Raw genomic sequence first — 18,672 nt, 5'->3', positions numbered from 1 at the left:
AATGTGTGTTTGAACATCACCTAATTAAAGTATTGAAATCAACCAGAAGGGAGGTTAGGGTAGTCAGTGTGCAAAGATCTGTTATCTGCTTTTCCTTGTTTACCATTCTTATTAAATGGATTACAGACATGAAAATCATGTTTATCAACCAAAATCTAATTTTTCATTGTCACACGGTTAGAAATAATAGTCAATATGCTTTGTGGTAGAATAAGGACCTAGCAGGTTCTGACAGTCTACAGATAGGTAGAGTTTAATAAGCTATGATGTAACAGGGAGAAGCATCAACTTCTCTTTCTTTTACTGGCATAAGGACTGGATAACAGAAATGATCTTCCACAGCAGTGAAGTGTTTCTAGATGTAATCTGTCCAATGTAAGTAAATAGTTCAACATGATCAATGGTACTCTAAATATTGGAATAAATTAATAAGATTGTATGTATCACCTAGAATAAAAGTGGCAATATTCTAGGTTAGTTTACATTAGTCAGATCACAAAGAAAAATCATGGTCACTGTTAGTTGCTGCCATTTGAAAAGGACCTAGATTATGTAGTGTGAATCAACTTCAGCTCATATATAGGCTGCTGTATTGGCAGATGTTGAATAATCTAAATTTTAAGCAAAATTGTGTAATATATACATACATATATATGATGTATTTTATCAGAACATTCAAAGATGTATATAGTTGCCAAGTTTAAGAACTATTGAAAATGAGTGAGAAAGACCACAGACTGAGTCTATATAAGATATGAGTATATCCTGATCCTTGAAGGTATGATGTAACTTCATTTGGGAAAAGGAGCATGCAGATTTAAGTAAAGGATAATCAAATTAGAGCATCTTGGTTTACTGAGAGGTCCCTAAGAGTGGTAAGAAGTGTTCCATAACAGATACTGGAGATGGACAGGTAGTGAAAAGGCCATATGAAGACAGAAGTATTAATTGGGGGTATTTAGCAGCCTAAGCCATCATACAGGGAAGATGGGATGAATACTGTCAAAAAACATGATATATTGTGTGAAAATGCACTCAAGAATCCTACACTATTCATTAACTCAAACCAGTAGATCTTGCACTTTTCAAAAATGAGGAAGACATAAAGAGCAAGTTCTGATAATCCTTTGATTTTTGAAATTGGCTTCCAGAATTTTAAGATAATAAATGCCATTTTTAATCCATCTAATTTATGGTTTTGTTACAGCAGCCATAGGACACTAATGCTGACGACAGCAGGATTCATTTCACCTTTGTACTGAAAATGGTGTAGACCCAGATACATCTTGGGAAAAGGAAAAAGGAATAGGTTGGCATTCTCTGTAGCTTACAGGTAGGAAAGCTTGAAAGGGTGATATAACTTTCTAACAAATAGCGAAGACGGAGGGGCAACAAGTGCAGTGGTTAGCGAGCAGACAGCTGCAAACTTGGCTTTGTCATTTACCATAGCTGATTCTGAACAGGCTGTGATATTGATCCATGAGTACAACCTTTTTCCAAACTGTAAATTTATCATATTCCTTATTCATCAATCTATCCAAGAAGACAAGAGTTCATTGTCTCCCGTCATTTCTACACCAGTGATGCATTAGTGACTGTTCTGATTACTTTTATGTTGCTGTGATACAACTACCTGACCAACAATAACTTAGGGTGGAATGGTACATTGACCTACAAATCCAGGTTGCAATGCATCACTAGAGGAAGGCAGGGAAGGAACTCAAGGAAGGAACCTGAAGCAGAAATCATGGAGGATCACTGCTTGTTGGTTCTCGCTGGTTAGCTCTCTGGATCACACACAGGCTCATGCTTAGGTAGCTTTCTTGCACATCTCTGGACTACATCCCTAAGATGGTACCACAAATGCTGGATGGGCACAAAGCCTAACTTGATATAAATACTTCATTGATCAAAACTAATTTTCTGTGTGATTCTAGGCAGTACCACTTTAAGAGTTATGGCAGTCAGTGACCCAGACACATAGCTTTTCTTCTGCATGGACCTTGATTCTCTGGCCCTGTTCAATATCACATTAATTATCTGATGATTTGATAACTGCTAAGGAAGTTGAAGAAATGACAAATTGTATACAGAGAAAAATAATCAGTATGTGAAATATAGATTAATTAATACCCATTAATTTAATAATCTTCTTTTCCTTAAACATTAGTGAAACAGGTGTCATAACAACATCAGTGGAAGTGTGAACATAACAAAGAGAACAGCAAGACTATCGAAAGAAATCACACTCAGAATTTTTATATTAATATTGCTTAAATGAAAAAACTTAAAAGCATTCCAAGACTCCTTCTAAAGACTAACAACAAATATCAAGTTCCCAGATAAGAGTTCTTCATCATCTAGAAGTATTCCCCTAAGTTAAGGAGTCACTGTCAGCATAATAGGGAAAACTCCTTCCTTATCGTTATTTGGGGAGAACAAAGTGGTTCATGTATCAACCCAAGTGTATGGTTATACAGCAGAGAAAGTATAGCACAGAGAATCTACCAAGGAATGACAGGGTTTCCAAGCCTGGTGTCAGGGTTGTCAGGAGATCTGTAATATCTGGCAAAAATGACTTTCTTCCTTTACATGTTTTTTTCTGCTACCAAGAAGCCCTTCCAGAAGGCCTTTGATTCATGGCTTTCCCCACCTAGAGAGATTCTCATTAGTACACTCTGGGTGCCCAATTTCCCTCAAGTCCCTGATGATGGTGATGCTGTGCTCAAACCACCCTTTGAACAATAAAGGTGACAGCTTCTCAAGGAGGCCATGAATTGGAACAAGAACAAGAGCATGAATGGGAGGAGTTGGGGGGAAGTAAGGGTAGTAGGGCGGAAATGATGTGATTGCATTATAGTTTCAAAAACAATAATTTATTAAAAATAAAACTGTGGGTTACAGTTCCACATGGGGTCACACCCTGAAGATGGACTCATGAAAGATTTGTCAACAGTAAAATACTTCTGAATCTACAATAACCAAAAGTCAATCTAGAATCAAATGTTTAGTGAAACATTTCCCATTTAATCTTGGTTTTAAACTCAGAACATGCACTCTTTGCATGGGCATGTCCTCACACCGTGTAGTAGAATCCTAGACCAAGACTGCCCTGCATACCTCAGTTAAGATTTGAGACTGTTTTCTGCAGAATGGGCTACTTACAAAAACAAAGACTTTTAATATTTTTCCTATAATCATTTCTCAGCATTTAAGTATCAAATCTGTTTATCTTTGGATTATACTTTGATAGAATATTTGATTTTAGCTATTACAATTTGGTTTGAGTTGCTAAAGAGTTTCATAAAATAAAATTTTAAGTGAATTTTGGCTTGGGTTTACAACAAAATTTTCAACAATTTCAGAAACAGCATTAAATGTACTTCTGACATTTTGTGCTATGCATTTATGTGAAATAACCTTCTCAGCCATGAGGATTATAAAACCAGAATACCAAACAACACTGGAAAATGCTGAAGATGCTGTCTATATCCTGCAGTACCAAATTCTCAGTTAAGACTTAATTCTTCACGTAAAATAAACAGCATATCCATCTTATTAGTATGCAAATTTATTTTCAACCTTATAAGTGGCAAAATTATATGTATATCAAAGAATTGTATTAAAATAAATTTCCTCTTGATTTATTATCAGTAAATGCCTAATTTGTATTCTGATTTTATATGCCTATAAACCAGGGTTGCATGAAAATTTCTCTGGTGAAAAGGGGTCATACAGGGTTTCTTAATTTTCTAGCATCTTTACTCAAGTTGTTTTTTTTTTTAACTAAATAGAAACTTCTTAAGGTTACAGATGTCTTCTGGATGTCTTTGTGTTCTATAGAAAAGAGCGGTTTCTAGCAACAGTCATTGTGGGATAAAGAATGGAAAATGATTGTGGAGGGTTATTGAAGAATCATGGGGAACTTGCAAAGTGAATTTAATACTCAAGACTTTTGCAAAAAAAAAAAATGCCAGCTCCTGTCATTTTCTAAGTCTCCTCCATTTTGGCTGAATTGTGATAATCCCCAAAACTCGATTATTTTAGTTTACCAAACTAAAGTAATTATTTATTTAGATTCCCTCTACTTCCTGTCCTTACAGCTAGTTCAAAGACAGCCTGACAGCATATGCCATGATCTATACAGCAGCCACATATCATGTGAACTCCCATTCCTCTGAAACATGGAAGGAGGGCCTTACACCCTGCCACACACACTATTTTGGGAGCCCTTCTTCAGAACTGTATTCTCTGTCTCTTTTTAAAAGTTACCTGTTAAATTATTATTATTACTGTTACTATTATTATGGATGTTGTTATTGTGTGTGTGTGCTTGTGTGTGAAAGCAACTTGCAAGAGCTGGTTCTCCCCTTCTACCATTAGGTTCCTAGGAATCAATCTCATGTTGCCACACTTGGTGGGCAGAGCTCTTACCTGCAGAGTCATCTCACCAGCTCCTTGTTGTCATGTTCCTTTTCTGATTCAAAGAAACATAATAGCCAATGGAATCCTGACTCTCACTAGGTTAAATAATGCATATGAGACCTTTAAAAGCCCATAGACAACAAAGGTTCATTCCCATCACCATCCTTCTCATTAATAGAGTTTCTACAGATTCACCCAATATTTAGATCAAGTTCTTTCAATGGCCTTGACTTACATGACTTACAATCTTTTTTCAAGGCGCGCGCGCACACACACACACACACACACACACACTTACCCCAAATGTGGCAATCTTTTTAGTCATACTGAGCCTTGAAAAAAGTAGACACCTCATACATAAATATAGATGACTGCCTGGAAAGAGGTACCCTGCCCTTTGTTTCCCTGAGGAAGTTCTAACCACAGGAACAAAACAAATGGATTCTCTGAGCCATTTCTCATTATATGGATTTTCATGGGGGGAATCAATTAAAAATTATTACTTCTGTTTTTCTTTTTACCTTGCACATGCATTTTTTTCATGTGTTTGTCTCTGTACTTCAGATTTATCTTGGGCTCTCTGAACCAAAGAAATCATCTCAATATTTGTTAAAAAAAATTCTATGCCTAGTGGCTATACTGTTAACAAGATACTGGTCACAGACAGCACCGTGCTAGTGCTTTATTGTTGGTCTGGGAACCATAGCAATATGAGAAAGCCTTGAAATCAACTAGGTAAACTTGAACCTTCCTGAAGCCTTCAACTTTCTTTTCAAAGGTGACTCTTTTTCAGTAGAATGAACATAAAAGAATTCAGAACAAAGCCCTTTCTAGATAACTTTGACGAATGTATTTTCTTCCAGTCCTCGTATAGCTACCTCTAGATATACAAGCTGCCCATCTCCTGGTAACCTTCCAATCAGTGGTTTTATCTAGCTACTACAGTCATCTGTCTTTGCATCCAAAGGTACTTCTTTCATATAAGGTACTAAATTAATACAGTTCTTGGTTGATTAATGAATAGAATTAATCAAACAAAATAAATCATAGTTTTAATACTGCTATCATAGCTTTAGCAGCTTTCATTTCTTGGCCAAAGACTGTGATTTAGACAGATGTCCCTTGGTGTTTATATGAATGAAATCTAAGGGCTAGAAGTTACTCTATCTATGGTCATCCTACCCTATGCTAGGGTTTCTATAATAAATGTAGTTTCCTGGGACATTAAATAATATACCTTCTTCAATCCACCATCCAGACTGAATAAGCCTTTCTGAAAGGAAAAGGGTGATTAATTTGAGGAAGGAGGTGACTCACAAAAAGAAAAGACTTCATTAGAATTCCAAACACACAGAGAGGTAGCTACTCATTAATTAAATGATTTCAAATGGGATCAGGGTATATAATTGCTATAATTTGGATGGAAACAATGCCACAGTAAATGTAATTAGGGAAGCAGTTTCTATAAAGATGTTTCTCTCTTTCCAAAAGAAATGTTCTCGGTCACCTGACTCTCCCCTCCATGGTTATTTGATTCCTTTGGATCTCTGGTTACAAGGGCTCTTATACATAGTTATAAAACCTGAGAGAAGTTTTAAGATAGTGGTTGGCCACGAACCTTCATGAAGAGAACAAGGAGTTATTACCACTAATGCACTAGGAATTTTCAAAGAAAAGAAGTCCTTTGATGATTATATTTGTGACCTTGGCAGAAGAGTTCCAGGGAACTCTGAATTAAACTCACAAACTTACAATCGAAATTTCTCTCTTCCCTTCTTCAGAAATTTCATCATCATTACGAGTTCTTCTACCCACTAAGTTCTAGTTTTCTTTGCCTGAATAACATCTTAAGCAAAAGATCAAGGACAATTCACACTCTGGAATTGCTTTCTGCACTTTCTCTGTTACTTCCCCAGCTGAGTTAGACTAGAAACATCTATGCTGTGGGATAATGCTCTTGTACACTCTAAAGATTTGTCAGTATTATGAGTTTGATAAAACACTGATTGGCCAGTAGCCAGGAAGGAAGTACAGGTGGGACAACCAGATTAAGAGAATTCTGGGAAGAGGAAAGGCAAAGTCAGTCAACAGCCAGAAGCAGAGGAAACAAGATGAGAATGCTTTACTGAGAAGTGGTACCAAGCCACATGGCTAAACACTGACAAGAATTATGGGTTAATTTAAGTTTGAGAGCTAGTTAATAAAAAACCTTAGCTAATAGGTCAAACAGTTAATGATTGATTTGAGCTTCTGTCTCTTTGTGAATAAATCACTGAGGGACTGGGTGGGAAAGAGTCTTCTGTCTACTAATCTACATTAGTAGAGACCCAGTCCTTAAGTCACTTCACTCTGTTACCACCAGATAGACTCCCAATCTTTTGATGGAACTTCTACAAATCTTTCCTATTCACCAGCTACATGTATGGTCCCTTTGATGTCTTGATCATAACAATGGTCATCACTCCCACTTCTGTCTGCAAATTCAATCTCTGTGTAGCAACTCCTAAGGCACTGCCACATGATTGAGCAGCAAACCTCATGCAAAGAACTGTTCCCTTGAACTTCTGAATATTAGCCTCCTTCCACCTTTTTATATTGTGGTATCTTTGGTGTCCTTGTTCACAACCAGAACTCTATTTTCTTCTATTAAAAGGAGCATGATGTTTTTTCAACTTGCTTTTTCTCTGTCCAGGATGGCTTATCTAACTTCGATAGGAATTCATCTAAGTCTCCATGAAGGTGAAAGAACTAGTCTCATTGGTAATGTACTTGCCATGTGACTATGAAGACCTCATTTAGATCCCTAGAATTCACATAAAACATCTGGGTATGGTAGGGTGTTGTAGGAGGCCGCTTGTTTGTTCCCGGCTGCTCAACCCCAAAATAACCACACAGAAACTGTATTAATTAAAACACTGCTTGGCCTATTAGTTTTACCTTCTATTGGCTAGTTCTTACATCTTAATTTAACCCATTGATATTAATCTGTGTATTGTCATGTGGTTGTGGCTTACTGGTAAGGTTCTGTTAGACGTCTGTCTCTGGTGGGGCTACATGGCTTCTCCTGACTTCACTTCTTTCTCCCAGCATTCAGGTTAGTTTTCCCTGCCTAACTCTATTCTGCTACGCCACTGGCCAAAACATCTTCTTTATTCATTAACCAATAAATGCAAGGCACATACAGAAGGATTTCCTACATCAGTAGGGTATGCTTATAATCCCAGATTTAGGGAGGCAGAATGATCCCCAGGCTTGCTGATCATGTTTTTGGCCAAAGACCTTGTCTCAAAATGATATGTGGATAGTACCTGAGGAAGTGACACCTAGGATTGTCTTCTGGCCTCCACATATATCTGTATACTTGCAAACCTCCATACACAAACACACAGAGACATATACAAATACATAGCAATTATAGTATGGTGATTGGGATTACTTATAGTATCCATTTGGTTGGATGTTTAAGAATTTAGGGGGCAGATATTATACCCATATGTGCATAATCTCTAATGTGAGAGTTTGTAAACAGTGAATAATCAGCAAAAAATAGTCAAATATTAACAATTTTGTCAGCAAGCAGGAACATTTACCCAACTTTTTCGAGTTTGCTAGCCACTTTGTGTGGATTACCTCATGTATTCCAATTTGACAGATGAGAAAACTGAGATTCAAAGAAATTAAAGCAGCAAGCAGAAGAGAGTCAGCAACAAAGTGCATACACCCGTGGCCATTTTTCACACATGGTCCCCAGCCCCGGGTTTTGAAGGACATTGTGACTCATTAGCAGCCATTCGACTACATGGTTTGGCACTGAGGCTTGAGGATAGGTGGGGGGCTCTCACCTCCAGCTCTAAATAGCCTGTTTGCACAAAAGGCAGGAACAACATGAAATTTATAAATCTGAAAGCACAGTTGGAGGAAGAAAGAAAGGAAAAATCTGAAGGGAGTTTCTAACTAGAAAGTCCCATTTACGATCCTATTTGTCTCAAGGTCTAAAACCTGTACTGTGTGGAGAATTACACACTTGACCTTGAACTATGATCACCCTTTGTGGCCTGGTCTCCAGTTGGGAATCCCTGAGGCATGAAAGAGAACAAACAGGATTATAAAGAGTTTTATAAAGAGTTAGGACTGAAACAGTCTCAGGGGATGACCCTTTGGCCCAATTCCTTCATAAACTAGCAAGAAACTAAGGCTAAAACATTAGCCTGCCCAAGAAGAGAACAAACTAAGAAGCAGATCTCCTGACATCCAACTCTTCCCACGCTGAAGGTTCTTACGGGAAATCTTTCTCGTTAAGTCACAGACACATACCATGCTCGCATGCTCACACCATGAGTATCTGCTTCAAGAGGATGCAGAGAGGATCATGATCATGTCCAGGGTTTCCATTAATCCCAGAAGCCTTCAGCTGAGACCTACTTCTCCAGGTTCACTGCTTTTTCTCCAAGGTTCTGGCACCCTCCAGAGTGCCCTGAGATTTCAGAAATCTAGCTTTCTCTGTAACAGCAGCTGTAAACTAAAGTCTCTTCTTAGACAGAGGACCTTTTTGGATGTGCACAGATGTGGCATTCCTCTGCATTGCCTTTCTCTTGACTCTGCTGGATCAAGTAAATAGACATAGGCACAGACGAAAGTGTGTTCTGCTCTTAAGGGAAATGAGAATCTTCCCTTGAGGCAGCTCAGCTCTTCCTACCGAGCCTCTGAACGGAGTGAAGGTCACAGATTGATGAAGTCTACATTGGGTTGCACAGGTGACCAACAAGTTGGATGATAAGTGCGGAACTCTCATTTACAAATAAAAAAATAAACTATGTATATCAGGGAAAAACAGGTGGTATCTACTAAGTCCAGTGTTTTACATCACTCCCACATAGATAAGTGTGTCCCAAACCTTCAGTGATGCAGTCTGGATATGTGCAGGTTCTCCTGTGTTGACACACTGGATTTATTTTTCATTCCTCTAGGTAAACAGTTAAAGCTGCTGCGGATTCTGGTGAGTCACACACCATCTTCTCCACCACCTCCACCTAGGTCTCAGAATCAGCCATTGCTAGGAAACCACGGATCTCAACTCAATTTTTTTAACCCAGCCTCAACTTCTTTCACTGACTGGATGTCATTAATTTGAGAGCAAATTATTAGAAACCTGGAAAACAGTTCTGAAATGCCTGCAGATTTATGATGAAGTCATTCCACAAAAGGTCACAGGCAACCCTGCCATAATTAAATCTTTCATTAATTTTTAAAATATACAATAACTTACAAATGCAGCATAAATTAACCAAATGACCTTGAAGAAATTAAGTGCTATCTGCTGATTTCTTCAATTTGTATTTCATGAGTAGGATTGGCGAGTTTCTCTTCTTATCTCTTATTGGCTGCCAGGGGAATGTTTATCCAAAGTGATGAAGGACTCAGTGACTCCAGGCAATGTTTAGCACAGGGAGGCGAGGGTGGATTGGTGAGATAGTACCTTCCTTTCAGTTATAGGTGCAAGGGTGGAGTGAACATAAACCACAGTGTCCTTAGCATTGGTGCAAATTAGCTCTTCCCTTTTACTATCTAGAAGATGCTACATGTGGGGTTTGGTAAATTATTTCCCTTTGGTCCATTATAAAGAATGTGCTCTCATTATATAAACACTTGATGGATATAAAAATCCCTAGATGAAACTATAAATCACCACTGGAAGTGCCGTTTTTACTATGAAATATTTTCTTCCATTTATTGACAGTATTGTTCTCTCATATTCTAAGACATAAGTGATTATCACAAACCACAGCTAGGGCTAGAATAGGCAAAGGGCAGAGTATTCTGAGGCCAAGGGCATTAACTAAATACCCTTCCATCTAACTTTCTATCTGTCTCTCTCATTCTTTTTCTGTCTCTGTCTGCCCCACATCCCCCATCACTATTGACACAGCCAATATGACTCTGACAGTTTAGACAACAGCTACAGTATATACTGCAATTGTTGTCATTCTTCACAGGAGACAGATAAGGTATGAGAATATAAGCTTCCACTCAATGGAGGATTGACTACTTATGTCCTAACTTGCCTCTTGAACTCTTAAACCATTGATTTATTAATAGTTGACTATCAGTATACCTAGTCAAATAAAGTAATAACAAGTGTTCTTGAAAGAATAGCAATGTGTGCACTCTACTAAATGTCCTCTAAGTGCTCAATTCTCCCCAAAAGGCCTGGTTCCCACATGTATTCTTGTCTCTTGCCTGGAGAAGCCTGCCTCCCCTATTTCTGTGAAGGAAACCGTAAAGGATGGATTTCAAATTAAAAAAGAAAGAACGGTGTTCTGGGAAGGCCAGCCATCAGTGGGCAGCAGCTGCTGGCTTCCAAATATTCAGGCAGTATGCTTGACTGCTGGTGTGCATCCAGGCCACCTGATTGTTTTCCCATTAGGGTGTAGATGGGATTAGTGGTAAAGGAGGTCAGCGGCTACACGGGAAATTGTATCGAGCAAAAGTGAGACATGCACTAGATCTTAATAGAAACAGGCAGGAGGATCAACAGCAAAAACCTGCAAGCAGAGTGTGTTGGATGCTGAACAGTCTCGGTGAGATGCTAGAGAGAAGGGGATGAGAAGCATTGAAAATAGATATGGAGAGAGAATGGAGTCAAAAGGAAACTGAGAAAGAAAGCTAAAACTACTGAAACAAACAGCAAAGGAAGGAAGCTATAGAAAATGCCATGAACTTAAGCAGGGACTGAAAGAGCACTGGGGGAAACTGAGGGTCAGAAATGATGCACATCCTGCACTAATGTATGAAATTCCATAAAAAGTTTATATTTTAAACATCAAAATTTTAAAACACAAGTTAAAGGAAATCATTGTTCAAACAACTTTGCTTCTTTTCTTATAACTAAGTAGTTTTTTGAGTTTGTATTAAAGTCCACAATGATGACTGAAAGACTGTGATCTACAAACCCGTGGAACCTAAGTCAGGGGCCAAGTGACAACACTGGAAGGAAGGACAGAGGTAGATGAGCACGGAAGGATTTTCACAAGAGGAGAAAGACACAGAATTTAGAAGAGCCCTGAGCGAGAAATACAAAAGAGACAGCTTTTGTTTTCTGTGTCATTATAATAACATTATAGTTCACTGTTTGTGTCAAACCCTGAACCAAATGAAACAATAGCAGAATCCAAACTGTGTGGAAACCGCCCAACACCTGCTCGTTTACAGAAACAGTCTCCAGTCCAGGCTAACTGCAGCACTCACTGCACATCTGCTGGGTACCAACAATGCACGTGCACGACCACGCTCAGGGCTATGGAGGAAGATGCTCAGATCACTGCAACCTTGCACCTCTCGGGCTGAGGAAGGCTTCTCACGCTAACCTCCTAGACAATGGGGATGAGAAAGATCAGAAAGCTGTGCTAAACTTAACAGCCGCATTGTCGGTGCATATTCACACAGCACTGGTCACTCTGACTCAGCATCTCCACTTCTGAGTGCGTGTGTAGATCAGAAAAGGTCTTCCATTAATTTAACTGGAGGCACGTGCAAAGTTAAAACGCTGTTTGTAAAAAGATAACAGCAGAAGCAACGTAAATGTTCATTGATAGGAGAATCAATAAATGGTGCATATTCATTTAATGACAAAAGTCCATGAGCATGGAAAATGCCTGGGCCACATGGACAGCCCCTAAATTAGGCAATAATGATAGAAATATGCATATAAATTACTGCCATTGCCTATTTGAATTGTATACACTTAAAAATACATAAAACAATGTGGGCACACACTCACTGAAACTACCAAAAAGTATAAAAACACATAACTCAATACCATGTATACAATTAAGTATCAAACACTTCAACACTTATTCTAGAAGTGTCTGTGGGAACAGTAAGCAGAATGGATCTGAGATGGACAGTAATAAAGTCACCCTAGTGACAACAAAATGACTCTCATCAACTTTACGTGATAATTGAACAGGTTCTCCGGAGCTAGTGTCTACATTTTTCTGTATTTATAAAATGATATTGAACAAAGTATAAAGTAGTTATGTAATTATAAATGTGAAATCCAAATTTCAAATCTTCCCGAAGCCAGAAGGGCAACGTCTGAGTACTGTGTGCTGAAATGAGCCCACTGGAGTGAGGGGCGAAACAGGCACTATCACGCCTCAGCTGAGGTGTTTGCCATGTGATCCTAGTACATATTTAGACTCTAAACATGTGGCTTCAATGCTGCAAAGTCTTTTAGACGTGAGGTGCTTGAATAAATATGGTAGCCTCTCCTTGTCATCCCAGAATCTGAGCCGGTAAAGCTGGAGTATTGCCATGAGTTGAAATTCAATTTTGGTTCCATAGTAACCTTTAGGACAAGACACCCTGGTCTACAGAGTAAAACGGTCTCAAAAACAAGCAGGGAAAGACAAAGGACTTCACTAACTAAGCTTTGAAAAAAGAAATGAGGCAGATTCTCAGTCACTCCCTAGAGAGTGTATTTTCAGTACGGTGTAGGAGACACATCAGAAGAAGCGACTTCTAGGCAGAAGCCGTGTCTGACGAACTACACTTTTGGACACTGAGAAGTCAGCTGACGGAAGCGATGCTGGAGACAAAAGCGTTACTTCGGCGCATGCGTGCAGGGCCTTCGGTCCACAGCAGGCTAGTTCAATTATTTTGAGATCTGTTTGGAGGCGAAAAGTACAGCACTACAGATGGGTGTGCTAGATGAGCAAGCCATTTATTTCCTAGTGGGCCACATAGAGAATAAGCAAGAGAAGCTGGAGGCAGGGTAACATGTTACAGCACACACCCCGGTCCTACCGCATCCCACTACACCCCTCTTCTTACATCCCTTCACCTTCTAAAGAGCCATCAGTCTACACATCCATAAATGGGTAAGTGCAGAGGAAGAAAGCGTCCTCATTAGCCAATCACATCTCAAACACACCAGAGGTAGAGGCCAGGCCTTTAGTATAGCACAGGGACCTCTTATGGAGAAGCCTGAATCCAGCACTGTCCAAGACTGAGATGTTTCTAAGGGAATCAGCCTGGACAAAGCGCATTCTTATTCGGGGCCACAGCACAACCTGCGGGATGCATCTGTTTTAATTAGCCCACAATGATTTAAATGTTAAAGAGAGTGGAAACTAAAGAAAAATTATATTTATGGCACATGAAAACTGTTTGAAATTAGATTTTTTTTTTCATAGTGAGTTTTGATCGGCACCCACTGATTTCTATTGTTCTCTGCTTTCTGTGCCTATCTTCCTGAAATGAACTGGGGCAGCTGACTCACTGCAATTGAAACACCAGAGCCCGTGAAGCCCTGACTTCTCTACAGGCTGCAGTACATGTATGTGCATGCATGTCAAAGCTAGAGAAAAACCTCAAGCACTATTCCTCATGCTCAATCAACCTTTTTGTTTGTTTGTATTTTAAGATAGGATCTTACGTACCTTTAAATACCCAAGTAGTCTAGGACAGCTAGCCAGTGAAGCCCAAGGGGTCTCCTTTATCAGCCTCTTATATACTGGAATTACACGGGCAGAGTATCCTACCTGGCTATTTATGCGGGTTCTTGAAATCAAGCTCAGGTCTTTGCACTTACAGTTTAAGTACTTGGCCAACAGAGCCATCTCTGGAGCGGTAACAATCTAATGGCCCTTGGTGGGGCTTGTTTCTCTTCATCCTCACATCCAGGTGAGGAAAGTGGACTTTAAATGAATATTGAGCAAAGGATCATGATGAGTGCTGTCCCTCGAGATGGACTTTGATTAAGTACAGATGGAAATCTGTGGGTTGGCACAATTGTTTTCATTTCAGGCTGTTGCCAGCCTCCAGTGTGATACGGAAGCCCCGCATATCAGTTTTCAGCTCTCTAGGGCCTCGCCCCAAACGGAAGCCAGGTCTCTGAGTGGTGAGAAGCCCGGTGATAAACTAGAGACTGGGAATCAAGCCACAGCATGAAAAGCTATGACTGAGGGGTTTTGCCGGATTTGGTGATTACTCGAATGACTTACTTTGGGCAAAGTAAAATCAGGCTCTTCTAGCAAACAACAGAAGATTGAAAAACAGATCAATGGGAACAGCTCTGGTTCATTTCCAGAGACTTTATCGGATGCAGTTACTAGACGCTAAGCAATGCATTCACAGTTTATAGCTGGGCTTTTGCATCCTGCCCTGGCTATATATACTTAAGAGTATGTTCCTGGCTGAGCATAAGGCTACTGGCCCTTAAGTGGAAAGGAGGTCTTTGCTTCTATTCAAACGTCTGTAGCTTTGGGGTTTGCATAATTTTCTAGGCAAAATGTTATTGGTCCCCTTCACTTTGGCTATTAGTTCTGCTAGTAGAACAATGGACCAGAGATTTATGCCAATTAGAGTGGGATTTACAAAGGGAGTCAGCAAGACAGTGGGCTCTAGCCAATTTGCTGAAGGCATTTGTAGCCTTTCCTTCTTTGCAGCTTCTTTTTGACAGGCCAGGCACATTCCTACTCCTCCTGTTTGCTCAGACTGAGCCATCCACCTGTAATGACTGATCTCCATCTCTGCACAGCCAGGAAACCCTTTGTAACTATCCCGCCTTTCATCACTTGTTTGATATCCAATGGCAAGTACAATTTGCCTCACATCTTGCCTTTTAATTAGTCCCTAATTCTTTCAAGCTTTCATCATATTCTTTTTCAAACATACTGTGAATTAAAATTCAGGGACAGATCTTCTTCGGCTTAGGTAGGGGTGAGCACAGAGAGGTAGTCATCAACACATACTAAGTCATTAACATCCCAACACTTTCCTATGAACCATAGTGCCTGCTTGCTGGACAAGCCTTAGAGATTTCTAGTATCTTCCTTCATTTGTGCCCCCAAACTTTGCTCTTATGTTGTCTGTCTTGAACATTTCTCCGAGCTTCAACATCCTCGCTTGCTCAGTGATGATAATCCTATCTACACTGCAAGATTCTGGGGGATTCCATTGAAATCACATTTGAGAAAGCACCTCATGGCATTATCATGGCCTAGAGAAAGGGAAGGGTGTATGCAAACTGGCTGTAAACCATGGCTGGATTTTTAAAAATTAGGCTACAGTCTCCCCAGGTACTTTGCTGTCTACTCCTAGAAGTAACTGAGATTTTGCAGGAGAAATTCTATTTTTGCCCTAGATGTTTTGTTTCTGTTTCTGTTTTGTTTTTGTTTTTGTTTTCAGAGAGACTGCCTAGTTCTCTGCAGTCCCTGTGAAAGATTAGCTAATCACAGTCCATTGGTCCCAAATTTTCATGTTAGTAAGGCAACTAAAGTGCAGGGCTGAAGATGTGGGAAAGAAGATTTTCCATCTGATTCTTCAGCTGAGCCAAGAGAAAAAGAGTTCCCCTTAAGGTGTTTGTTATCTTGGAAGGCAAACAACCTTTTATAACAGTAGAGGACCAAAGACGCCAAGCGTTTTAGCATCCACAGGCACGTCATCATCTCAAGAACTTCCACCTGAGACCACAATAGGCACACGGGCATGTCAATCATCCCACGTATCCTCAGCCTTAAGTAATAAGAATGGTCACATTTCATTGTGAATTAGGCTAGACTAGATGGCTGCTGTCAAGGTTACCAGGGAGATGTTGAAATAATAACATTTGAAATGGCAATAAAAAAATATACAATAAAAGCAAGAAAATCACAGATCTCTATGCTGGGCATTGTCTTGTCTCCCCCATGCATATTCTCCAGCAGATATACAGTGAAGAACTGGGCAATTTCTCCCAGGAGAGAATCAGAAACCATTCCCCATAGGGTTCTCATTCACCAGCAGCCCTGCTGTACCCTCACACCATTCTGTTGGCACTTTGCTGTTCCCACACATACAACACTGCTCATAGAGTAGATTAACTAGTTAGATTCCAACCCAAGCGCCAGACACATAAATGCCAATGGCTAGATCCTAATCTTTGCATGACAGAATTCCTAGTGGTATTATTTTTGTAGTCTCTGGGATTCACTGACCAACAACTCCCAGAGAGGTAACCCATGCCAGGTACGAGGCTCTTATATATATATATATATATATATATATATATATATATATATATATATATATATATATATAAACCATGGCTTCTAAGAGGAGTATTATCATTACCTAAAACAAAAATTTAGGTATGTAATTAGTTTTTAGAAAGCTTATAAAACAGTAGAACTCCATGTGGCCTTTTCAAATAAACTGTTGCTTATCCCACACCATCTGATTTACCCTCTCATCTCTCTTACTACTTAAATCTTCCCGTTAAATTACTCCCCTTCCCCACTTTACACTAGTATTCTCTGTCTCCTTCCTGCTTTAGCTCTTCCTCCTTCTTCACTCCTCCAATGATATCTTTTCGAACTTTCATGAGTACTCCAAGTTCTACACACAAATCTACACCCCCAAAGCTAAACCTACATGCAATAGATAACATAAAAATTGGTCTTTTGTTTGGATGAATGCTTCTAAGACCCATCTTAATTTCATTAGACAAGTGTGCTTTTCACTCCCCATCTCCTATATGAAATAACCATGCTGCATATTTGAAGCATCTTTGTAAGCAAGACAGACAAGGTACCAAAGCTCTGCTGAGCTCCTGCGCATCCTCGTATTAAGACCTACCAGGCCAAAAGGAGCCAACTTGGAGTCTGCCTGGAGCTGTCAAAGGTCCTGTCTTTGCCTGTCCAATAAGGAGCTACCAAAAAGTGTTTCTTGAATGCCTAGCAACAGGCGCTGTCAGAGACCCTGATCATGCCTAGCCAAGGAGACATGAGCATGAAAGAAATGCCAGCTGTCAACGGATCAGAATGCCTGGGTGCTGGGAGGGTATATAAGTTTTTCCACATTGATAAATAAATGAGTCTGCTGTAAGTTCTACATGTCTCCCAGGGCCTGTGGTCATTGATGTCACGCCTTTTCATCCCCCTCCCCCCATTAGAACCCAGCAACACTTGTGGAAAGGAGGAACGACAAAACAATATCTAGGTCATTCAGGAAGCAATTTGGTTCTGAGTTCAGTCTTCCTTCATACCCACGTAACAAGCTCAACTCCACAGGAAGGGGCAAAGTATTAAGATTTAAGATCATGTGGACACAACATTTAAAGTGCAGCCTTAGTCCAGAGAACACAAGGCCATGGCGAGAGTCCTCTGTATACGGTATCGTTCAAAACCACGCCCAACAGAATCGTGCAATGAGTTCAAATAGGTCTCACAAAGGAGCACGCAGAATACCTTAGGTTATGAGCTAAAGATAAGCAAAATAGTCAAGTCTCTTGGCAAAGGGAAAAATGAAGAATGGCTGAATTTGGGGCCACTAGCCAAAATTCTAGAGCTACAACAGACTTGAATTGGAAAAACAATGAACTCTGGCTTGAATGCAGTTAGGGGCAGCTTAGCCAGCCTCTCGAATCCAGGTGCTTATGCCCTGTAGAACTTACAACCAGGACCCAAGCTTTGCACTGAGTCACATTAGTGAAGGTCCTACAGAGACAGAAGCTTTCTGTTTTATGCCTACTGTGTCAGTGAAGGATGGGCAATAATTTTGGAAAGTCAGCTCATGGACCTAAATCTTCAAACAAGTGTTTGAAGTAAAGGCTAGAAGTGGCCTTAGTATTTTCTTCATTCCTGGAACTCCTGACAAAAATGCGAATGTCTAACATAGTATTCTGGGTACCAAAGCAGAGTATTTATTCATCTTGTTTATTTAAGTAATAGGATAAACTAGGGTTTTTTATTAAATGAATTGTCCATTTATATACTATCTGACACATAGTAGATACGATCAATGGTTTTTGTTGTTATTATTTTTTGGTTTTTTTGTGTATCCAGAAAAGTTGTATTGTAACACAAGTCCAACTTAAAGCTATCAGTCATGGATGTGTTCTACTTCCTACCTTGGTTGAGCTGTAGCAGTTCTGTGTAGCAGTTGGCATCTGGTCTTTCAATTCTGACAAAAGTCCTAGGCTGGGTTCAAGATGGACACTGAGTAGACACTAACATACGAATACCAAATCTCTCAAATACATCACAGACTTAACTTTCTATGTTGTTGAGTTTGAGGTATGGGGAAAGCTTCCTTGTCTTTAAATTCTGTTAGAAATTTCCCGGGTCAATTAGCATCTGTGACCCTATTGGTGGCTATGTGGATTGGTGAGTGCAAATAGAAACAATTTCCATTTTATAGATGAGGGAACTCTGGCCCTGAGAAGAAATTATTTCTTATTATATTCCCCCAGGGAAATCTTGAGCC

General features: G+C 39.7%; 1 protein-coding gene across 1 annotated transcript in view; it reads right to left on the bottom strand.

The window, feature by feature from the left end:
• Positions 1 to 18,672, bottom strand: part of Sorcs3 (sortilin related VPS10 domain containing receptor 3) — a 628,415-nt gene that overhangs the window by 58,031 nt on the left and 551,712 nt on the right. The window lies entirely within an intron of this gene.

The sequence above is a fragment of the Arvicola amphibius genome, chromosome 1 (assembly GCF_903992535.2).
Source record: "Arvicola amphibius chromosome 1, mArvAmp1.2, whole genome shotgun sequence".
NCBI classification, from domain to species: domain Eukaryota; kingdom Metazoa; phylum Chordata; class Mammalia; order Rodentia; family Cricetidae; genus Arvicola; species Arvicola amphibius.
Note: the sequence above shows the minus strand (reverse complement) of the source record. Positions and strands in the feature narration are given on the sequence as shown.